This window comes from Dipodomys merriami, unplaced genomic scaffold (assembly GCF_024711535.1).
Source record: "Dipodomys merriami isolate MVZ:Mamm:240054 unplaced genomic scaffold, mDipMer1.0.p SCAF_1037, whole genome shotgun sequence".
Lineage (NCBI taxonomy): Eukaryota > Metazoa > Chordata > Mammalia > Rodentia > Heteromyidae > Dipodomys > Dipodomys merriami.
In genome coordinates, this window is record NW_027202313.1 from 66,619 (window position 1) to 75,857 (window position 9,239).

Genomic DNA, 9,239 nt, shown 5'->3' on the forward strand with positions numbered 1-9,239 from the left:
TTTGGGCAAAATTTGACTCTTGAAGGCAGCAGATAGAAAGATGTTGCTTTTTAATCCAACTACACAGTCTATGTCGCTTAATTGGAGAGTTAAGTCCGTTAATGTTGAGAGAAAGGACTAAGAAGTGTTTGCTAGTTTCTGCAATTTTATCCACCTTCTTGGGGGCTGCAGCAACTTGGTTCTTCCTATGGTTTTTGGATTCTCAGTTTGGGTGTTGTTCCTTTGCCTTTATTGTCATCTTGTAGGTTCTGTCTGTGTAGGACATCTTTAAGTACCTTTTGTAGGACCGGTTTGGTGGAGATATATTTTTTCAGTTTTTCTTTGCTATGGAAGGTTTTTATTTCACCTTTGGTTATGAAGGAGAATTTAGCTGTTTACAGTATTCTTGGTTCATATTTTGTCTTTAGGTCATGGCATGCATCATTCCAGTCTCTTCTTGCTTTAATTTTCTCTGCTGAAAAAATGAAGTTATTCTAATTTGTTTCCCTTCATAGATGATTGGTCTTTTCTCCTTGACAGCTTTAAGGATCTTTTCCTTGTTCTGAATTGATCTTGTGAATATTATAATATGACAGTGGGATGTCCTGCTCTCTTCTGGTTTATTTGGGGTTCTAAAAGTTTCTAGTATCTGAATAGGCCTATCTTTTTGCATGTTTGGGAATTTCTTTGCTAGGATCCTGTTAAACAAATTTCCTAGACCATTTTCTTCTGTCTCTAGGTGCTCCTCTACACCCATTATTCTCAGATTATGCCTTCTGATGGTGTATTCCAATTGCTGAATATATCTAAAACTATTTATGGATTTGTCTTGTATAGTTGTATATTCTTTCTCTATAATATCTAGGCTGTCTTCAGTCACCAAGATTCGATCTTCTGCATGGTCTAATCTACTGTCAAGACTTTCTTCTTTGTTTTTTATTCATTTTCCTCTAATTGTTTGTCTTTGATGACTTCAAATGCTTTGCTGAAGCTTTGTTTTAGATCTCGTATGAGCTTCTTTACTTCCTTAACTTGGTCTTCAGTGCTTATTTTCAAATCACTTAGTTGTTTGGTTATGGTTTCCTTATATTCCCATTCCTTCTGTCAGGTTCCATTCAGCATTCCCTTTGTGGTCTCCCCGAATTTTTTCAGGTGTCTGTTTAAGGATTCCATGAATGCCTCTATTGATCTTTGTTTATTCTCGTCCCTCCCTTGCAATTCCTGTATTACTCATTGATTAGATTCCTCATGTTCATGCAATTCCTGTAGTTCTCTTTGACTTTTCTCAGCCTGCTCACTCAATTCCTGACATTCTCTTTGTCTGTTTTCAGCCTGTTCATACAATTCCTGTATTTCTCTTTGAGTGTTCTCAGCCTGTTCATGCATTTCTGTATCAATCTTTGAGTAGCTTCCTCATGCTCATGAGATTACTGTACTGATCTTTGGTTTGCTTCCTCTCTCTCCCTATCATGTTCACACCGAGTCCTTTGAAGGTTTTATTCATGTTCATTCACCATGTTTTCCAGTAATATTTATAGAGCTTTTGGGGAACCCTCCTCTGGAATACACATTATCTGTTCTGTCACCTGGTTATCATGAGTGGGAGTTGAGATACCAGGACCTGCATTTTTCTTGTGTTTTTCTGGCTTGTTCTGCCCATTTGATATGAAGTGACACCAGTTTTCTGCTAGAATACATTTTTCAAGGCATGCATCAACCAAAGTCCTGTAGTGGCACCGGCAAAAGTACACAGATATAATCTAGTTCAACAGATACAATCTATTCAACATCAAACAACTATGGATTAATGGGCTAACAACAGCAAGGATGAATTTGGCAAACCAGAAATTATTATATTTAGGGACAAATGTGAGGAAAAATAGGATTAGAAGAATGTGGAGAGGCAAAAGGAGAGTGAATTTAACCAAGTTCTAATCTCAAAGAGGGAAATGGATTGGACAGAATAGTAGGAGAGAGGATAAAACAGACAAGAAAAATGGGAAAAACGAATATTTAAATTTAAAAAATGAATCTTAAAAATTATCTACGTTTAAGGTGATATTGAGAGAAGAAAAGGATACGATGAGAGGAGGGGAGGGATAGAAAGGATACATGAAAAACTAAAAAATAAAGATTCTCAAAAATTATATAGTTATAAAGAGATAATACTGCTATTACAGAATTTAAGGTTAAGAAGTTTTGAATTGAGTAATACAATTCTTGATTAAGTGTGTATACAATGGGGGTAAGGTTGGGGGTAAGGTATTGAAAAATTAAAAATTGAAGATTACCATTACTAACTTGCTAACTGCTGATTGTGCTTCTGTAAACTTGCTTACGCTAGCACTGACCCTTCCTTCCCAGAAATGAGTTAAGAAGTTTCAGAGACCAGATGCCGGCCCCAGAACAAGGTCAGTGGTCATAGATAAAGAACAGACAGTACGTGTTCCTCAGTTCCCATTTAGAAATACCCCAGACAGGACCTTGAGATAACGACCACCTGGCAAGACCCCACGCTAAGCCAAATGTCAACCAATCATAGACCTGTAACCATGTAAACCCCCCTTAAACCAACCATGAGCCAATTGTTTTACAAAGAGTGTTACAAAATTTCCCGCTTGGCAAAGTGATTGTTGGCGTATATGGTGACCTTTAAATGGACCAATCATGGGATACTTTGTGTTAAGCATTAATCTTGTGGGTTTTTGCCTTTAAAAAGGCTTGTAACCGCTGCTCAGGGCTCTCTGACTGACCAGGGCAGAGAGTCCATTTGCGCTAACGTCAAATAAACTCCTCTTGCTTATTGCATCTCCCAGCCTGGATTCTGAGTTTCTGGGGTGCCCTCCCATTGATGAAAGTATCCTAGGGGATTAGGGTCTTTTATTTGATGCATTGGCCAGGAACCAGGCGCCCCCAAACCCCAGATTCCAGGACCGGCAAGAGGTAAGATAGAGCTCTTGTCTTGTGTGTTTGTCACTTTCGTTTTGCGTTCTGGGATCCAAATGTGTATTTGGACTAGGGGGAAAAGCAGACCTGCCCAGTACCCTAGTCCCGCCCTGGAGCCCTGCTCCAGGGTCCTCTGAATCTGTATTTGGGCCAGAGGGAAAAGCAGACGTGCCCAGTGCCCTGGTCCTGCCCTGGAGTGCTGCTCCAGGGTCGTCTCGAGGAAGGAAGAGATCCAAGTGTCTCTCTGTTCTGGGGAGTTAAGGCACGGCTGGCCACTCCCATCTGTAATTTCCTTCCTCATCTGTATTCACTTGGTTGCCGAGCGGCATCTGGTTCTATCTGTCTCTGTTTAGTGTTAATCGTTTTTAATGTGTGTTTTGTATTCTCTATAGAGATGGGACAACAAGTGAGTCCCCTCCTAGGACACCCCGAGACCCTGTCCTAGTTCATTTGAAAACAAAAACTGCTGGTTCTGCTTTTGTAACTTGCTTGTTTGTCAATTATGAAGCTGCCACTGACCACCTGCAAGTGGCCCCAGTTAGATCTCAGCCTTGGGCCTTGGCTCAGGGGGGTCTGAGCATGGGGGAGAACCTGTCAGTCTGAGGGGACGGCTGCTAGGGGTTTTACTTTTCCTTTGCCCCAAGATGACTGGGAATTCTCCTCTGCCTTGGAAGGCCCCTCAGTCAACGTCTGCAGGAATCTAAAAGAAAAATCCTCCGGAGGTGAGTAGGGGGTGTTGAGTCCCCTGGTAAGCGAATGGTGGTGAGATGTAGCCCCATTCACTGAGTCTTGATTTTGTCTTTGTGGCCACTTGTTTGTCTTGTTTACTTTAGTGTGTGTGTTTGTTTTATGTTTTCTGGGGTAGGGAAGTTCTGGGTGAGTGTGGCAGGCTCACTCAGCAGACTCTGGATTCAGCTTGCTGAGTGGTAGCAGCACAGGGTTCTGGTAGGAATGAACTTGGGCCCATTAGTCCCCAACTCAGCCTTCAGTTTTTGTCTATTTCTGTTTTAGAATTGGTACCAGTTTTAAATGTGGATCCTTGTTTTTTGTGTTTATCTGTATTTTTGTTATTTATTTATTTAAACATCTCTGGGAGAATAAAAGTTCCAGCTGGGCTAGTTTGGTTCCCTTCAAGCCTCAGGCTGCATTTTCTTCTTGTGGAGGCTGCCGGCAAGGAGGGTGTAGAAGGCTGTGTGCCTGGTTTGGACTTTTTCAGCTAGTCCTAACAATGTAACAATTTGTGAAGTGCTCTTGTCTAAAATTGGATTAAAAAAATCTGACTAGTTTAGTTTTAGGTGACCCCCTCCCCCAGCTCTCCTCCAACAGAAGGGATTCAAGAGACTAATTAGTGAATTGCCTTGCTCTGGGAAAATAAAGCCCAACAAAGGTACCTAGTTTAAAAGAAATATTGTCTTAAATTTTTGTTTAAAAACTTTAAAAGGTGTACGTATGACTGATTTTGATTTTTTCGCGCTTTAAGATCTGTGTGAGTGTTTTTTGTGTGTCTGTGAACGTGTTCAAAGATAAGAATTGTCAGCATGCTGTAACAATTGGATGAGTTTAAATTTAAAAATTCAAAAGGTTAATCCTGAGAGTGTGTTTCTATTGATATCTGTCTAAAGGCCTGCAAAGGTAATTTAGGCATTGTTGGGATCATTAGAGATAACATTCCTAAGCCATCTAGAAAGATGCTTTTGCAAACCAGAGTGTAACTGTTTTTTGTGTGTCTGTGAATGTGTTCAAAGATAAGAATTGTCAGCATGCTGTAACAATTGGGTGAGTTTAAATTTAAAAGTTCAAAAGGTTATGAGGTTTGGACATTAACAAAAATGTTTAAAAATTTTTCACATTGTTTTAAATGGCTCTTTAAAGTTTCTTTAACTTGCAAATTAGAAAATCTGGTATTTTAAAAAACTAATGTTTTAAATGCATAAGACTGTTTATACTGTAATCAAGTTATCTGGCTTAACAAAAATGCATTGGCTTTTTGGGATCTAGTTCCCTTGGCTAAAATTTGGGGATAAATATTAAAAATTTAAATATAAAGGTTAGTTTAACACCATCAAAGATATTACTTTTTCTGTCTGTCTAAAAACTGTGTATTTCATTCGAAAACCAAGAGATAAGAAAAGGGGAAAAACTTAGAAGCCAACAGAAGACCTATCTTTAGGGGTGAGGGGTGAACAAGCAGAAGTTCAGTTCAGCTGGACATGCATGGTGGGACAAGCCCTGGGAATAGTCCACGCATGGTGAAAGAGGGCAAGCTGGCACAAACGCAGTTCATCTAAACCTAAAGAGTCAGATTGGGTGTGTGCCCATTCCATAGAAGTGGCTGAGTGGCCCATCGTTGTTCTCTCTTTTCCCTGCAGATAGACACTGAAAACATGATGGTTAAAATGAGTGATGTGATGATCTGACTAGTATTGCTAAAACTTCCCTTGTGTGTGTTAACATTAAAATTAGGAAGGCCTTAAAAAGAGGGTTAAAAAGTTATTTGTATAATGTGGCTTACTTTCAATTATGTTCTGCAATTAGGATGTTTTTAAAAGTTATAAAGGTGTTAAGTCTAGCTTTTTGGTTCAGTTATGATGATTGTTATTTTCGCATTAAGGAAAAATTGTCATTTGAGTTTAAAAATCTTAATGTGTATCTGTTATAAAACAAGCAGCCAAGAGGTAATGAGTGACACTTGGACTCAAGATTTCAAGGGATCTTTTCAAAATGCAAATAAAAACTGAGGTATACAATATTAAAAAGAAGATTAAAGGAGACTTAAAAAATAGGAAATGGATTTTTGGATATAAAGTTTAAATGTAAAATTGTTCTTAACATTGGCCTCAATGTACACAAAGAAAAAAGATTAGTATTATCAAAATGATTGCTATTCTAGTTTGCTCTTATAGGGTTTTTTTTTTTTTAATTTACAGCAAAGCCCAGAGCAAAGCACAGAGGATTCTTACAAGTTTGTTTGATGTAACTTTGACTCTTAATACGTTTCAGGTAAGAGCATGCTTAAAAGCTACTTCTATGTTGACAGCCTTGTTGCTTTTAATTGGAGTAAGGTGGCCTTTTATAAGACTCATTGATCTGCAAACTAGTTCAAAGCCAGCCCAGGCACAAAAAGGTCCCTGTGAGACTGTCACCTCTACTCAGCCAGCAGAGTGCTGAAAGAGCAAGCAGAGTTGCTTTGGGACTCATAGTGGCAGAGTACTAGCCTTGAACTGTACAGTTGAGGGACAGCACTCAGGCCCCGAGTTCAGGTGCAGCGACCAGCTAAAGGGAAATGCCAATGAGGCATTTATCCCAATGTGGAGAAGACACTCCTAGGACAAAAGCAATGGAGGAACATCTAGAGACAGTAAGCCACTGCTTGGATGGCAGAAATGTCAGATCCTAGAATCATTTCTGTGTGGCCCTTCAAAACTGGTCAGAGCCAGGAGGTCATGGGAGATAGTTTGTAAGCATGCCTAATGTTCATGACTACCTTGTAAGGGACAGGAACTTGCCAGTCCTCTGTGATAGTAAAAAATTAATGTTATAAAATGTGGGGGATAGTTTAAATCTCAACCCCTTTATGTGCCAAAAGCTCTAATTGGCAGCTCTAATTGAGCTGACACTAGTTACATGAAGTTCATCTGCTCAGGAAAAATTTTGTAAACCTGAGAGTGTATTTCTATTGATATCTGTCTAAAGGCCTGCAAAGATAACTTAGGCATTGTTGGGATCATTAGAGATCACATTCCTAAGCCATCTAGAAAGATGCTTTTGCAAACCAGAGTGCTAAACAAGCTACATTGCTGTAGCCGGAGAAAAGGTCTGTGCAGTTGTCAAAAGTTAAATATTGTTCTTAATGACATCTAACCCTGATAGCCTCTTTGTAAAATAGGCTAAGGTTATAGGTTCCTGGCTAAGTAAGATCAATGCCCCTGAAGTCAGCTTGAAGAAGTTACAGAAGATGGAACTTCGCCCTTCTACCCCCATTTTAAGATCAAGGGTCCATAGTCAGTTTTGAAAAAATGAGGCAAAATAGATAAAATAATTTTTTTTAAAAAGGCATAAAGAATAGTGTTAATAGTTGTCGGTGTGCAAGGTGTGGAGACTGCATCTGTCAGAGATGGCTACAAGACTAAGCCTTCTGAGCCTTCTGTGTCTATTTACAAAAATATCTGGTTAATAAAAAAGTTGTGATTTTGGTAAATTGTCCTGGACTATTGTTTAAAGATCTTAAAAACTAGCAGGATCAAAGTCTGCCAAGCCTATGCAATGTATCCTTAACCAGTCTGTGTAGGAATTTACAGCCCAGCATGAGGTATGACAGTCCCTTGGAGCCACTGAGAGACCCTACTGCTGCTGCTGCTGCTGTTGCATACCCTAATGGGTAAAGTTCGACGATGTCCTGACAACCACCTGGAGAAACTCCTTCCTGATTCCATGACCTGAGTCTGCTTCCTGGTTGACTGCTGCTAAATCTAAGATCTTGTGGGACATTCTTTTGGGTGATATCCAGAAACCCTCTCTTCCCACAGTGGATATTGGGGACAAGGATATCACTGGCTTGCTTGCCTTAGGTACTTCAGTGCATAGTGACTGGAAATCCACTCTATGGTCACAGCCTAGTTTGGCTCTGGTATGGTAATAACCTGAGTGTGTTATCCATGGAAGTAATACTCTTAGCCTTAAAATCTAGCAAGCTTCTCCAGCCCAGTGGTACCTTGAGGTTGTTCTGAGATAACTTGGTTTCACAAGCCACAGGAAAAATTGGGAAGTTTTAAACTCTAGCCACAAAGAAGCTCAAGGAATTGTAACAAAGAGGAGGGTAGTAAAGAGAGTTTTGAGAAAGGAATTGGGGAAAAAATGTCCTCTTTGGAGAAGAAAGGATTTAAAAAGTAAGGATTGTCTTTAAGACAAACCTCAGAAAGTTCAAGTATGTAGCAAATGGTAAAGAAAGCCTTGGAAAAGGAATTGGATAAATTTAAAAATTGTCTTTAAGACAAACCTCAGAAAGTTTAAGTATATAGCAAATGGTAGGAGTATGTTGCAAATGGTATACTCAACAGATTGGTATCTTTTGTAAAAGAAAAAAAATCAGCACAGTCCGTTTATTAGTTCTGAGATCTCAATACCAAGCACTGAGAAAAACTGACACCCCACAAGATAATATAGAGACACCATGAATTTTAAGATTAAAATTAGTCGAGAGAAGAAGGGGGGAATGAAAGATAAAAAAATTGCCCATTACCATTACTAACTTGCTAACTGCTGATTGTGCTTCTGTAAACTTGCTTACGCTAGCACTGACCCTTCCCTTCCCAGAAATGAGTTAAGAAGTTTCAGAGACCAGATGCCGGCCCCAGGACAAGGTCAGTGGTCATAGATAAAGAACAGACAGTACGTGTTCCTCAGTTCCCATTTAGAAATTCCCCAGACAGGACCTTGAGATAACGACCACCTGGCAAGACCCCAAGCAAAGCCAAATGTCAACCAATCATAGGCCTGTAACCATGTAAACCCCCCTTAAACCAACCATGAGCCAAATGTTTTACAAAGAGTGTTACAAAATTTCCCGCTTGGCAAAGTGATTTTTGGCGTATATGGTGACCTTTAAATGGACCAATCATGGGATCCGTTGTGTTATGCTTTAATCATTTGTTTTTTTTGCCTTTAAAAAGGCTTGTAACCGCTGCTCAGGGCTCTCTGACTGACCATGGCAGAGAGTCCGTTTGCACAAACGTCAAATAAACTCCACTTGTTTATTGCATCTCCCAGCCTGGAGCCTGAGTTTCTGGGGTGCCCTCCCATTGATGAAAGTATCCTAGGGGACTATGGTCTTTCAGTCTAATATTTGATGACGGCATATATCTGAGGATGAGCAGAACAGCAATTAAGTCACACAAAAAAGAAGGAAACAGAAGAAAAATGAAAAGAATGAAAAAGAAAAAAAAAAAGGAAAAAAGGACCAAAAGGTCAGTAGAGATTTAAACAAAGCACACACACACACATATACACCTAAAATAAAAAATAGGAGGGGAGAAAAAAAGATTAATAGAAAACAATTTTTTTAAAAAACAAAAAAACAAAAAAGGTACAACAAAGAGCTCTTTTCTTTGGGGGTGGGCGGGGAGGGATTAGATGGGAAGATCCTGTATCTCCCTGTGTCTGTAACCAGTCTCTTGATGGAGTCTCTAATCTGCTTGTGTTTTTTGTTTTGCCTGTGGCTAGATTGTTTTCTTAAGTCAATTTGTTTGAGCAGGCAGAAAAATGCTCTGCTTTACCCAGGATTTTGTGATCCTCCTCCCAGGCTAGTTCAATGAGAG

At 39.5% G+C, this 9,239-nt stretch overlaps 1 long non-coding RNA gene across 1 annotated transcript; it reads left to right on the top strand.

The window, feature by feature from the left end:
- The first annotated feature begins 3,565 nt into the window (after nucleotides 1-3,565).
- Nucleotides 3,566-8,612, top strand: LOC138810482 (uncharacterized). The gene is made up of 3 exons (XR_011367144.1): nucleotides 3,566-3,647; nucleotides 5,853-5,925; nucleotides 7,205-8,612. It is a non-coding gene; the product is annotated as an uncharacterized lncRNA (long non-coding RNA).
- The last annotated feature ends 627 nt before the right edge of the window (nucleotides 8,613-9,239 follow it).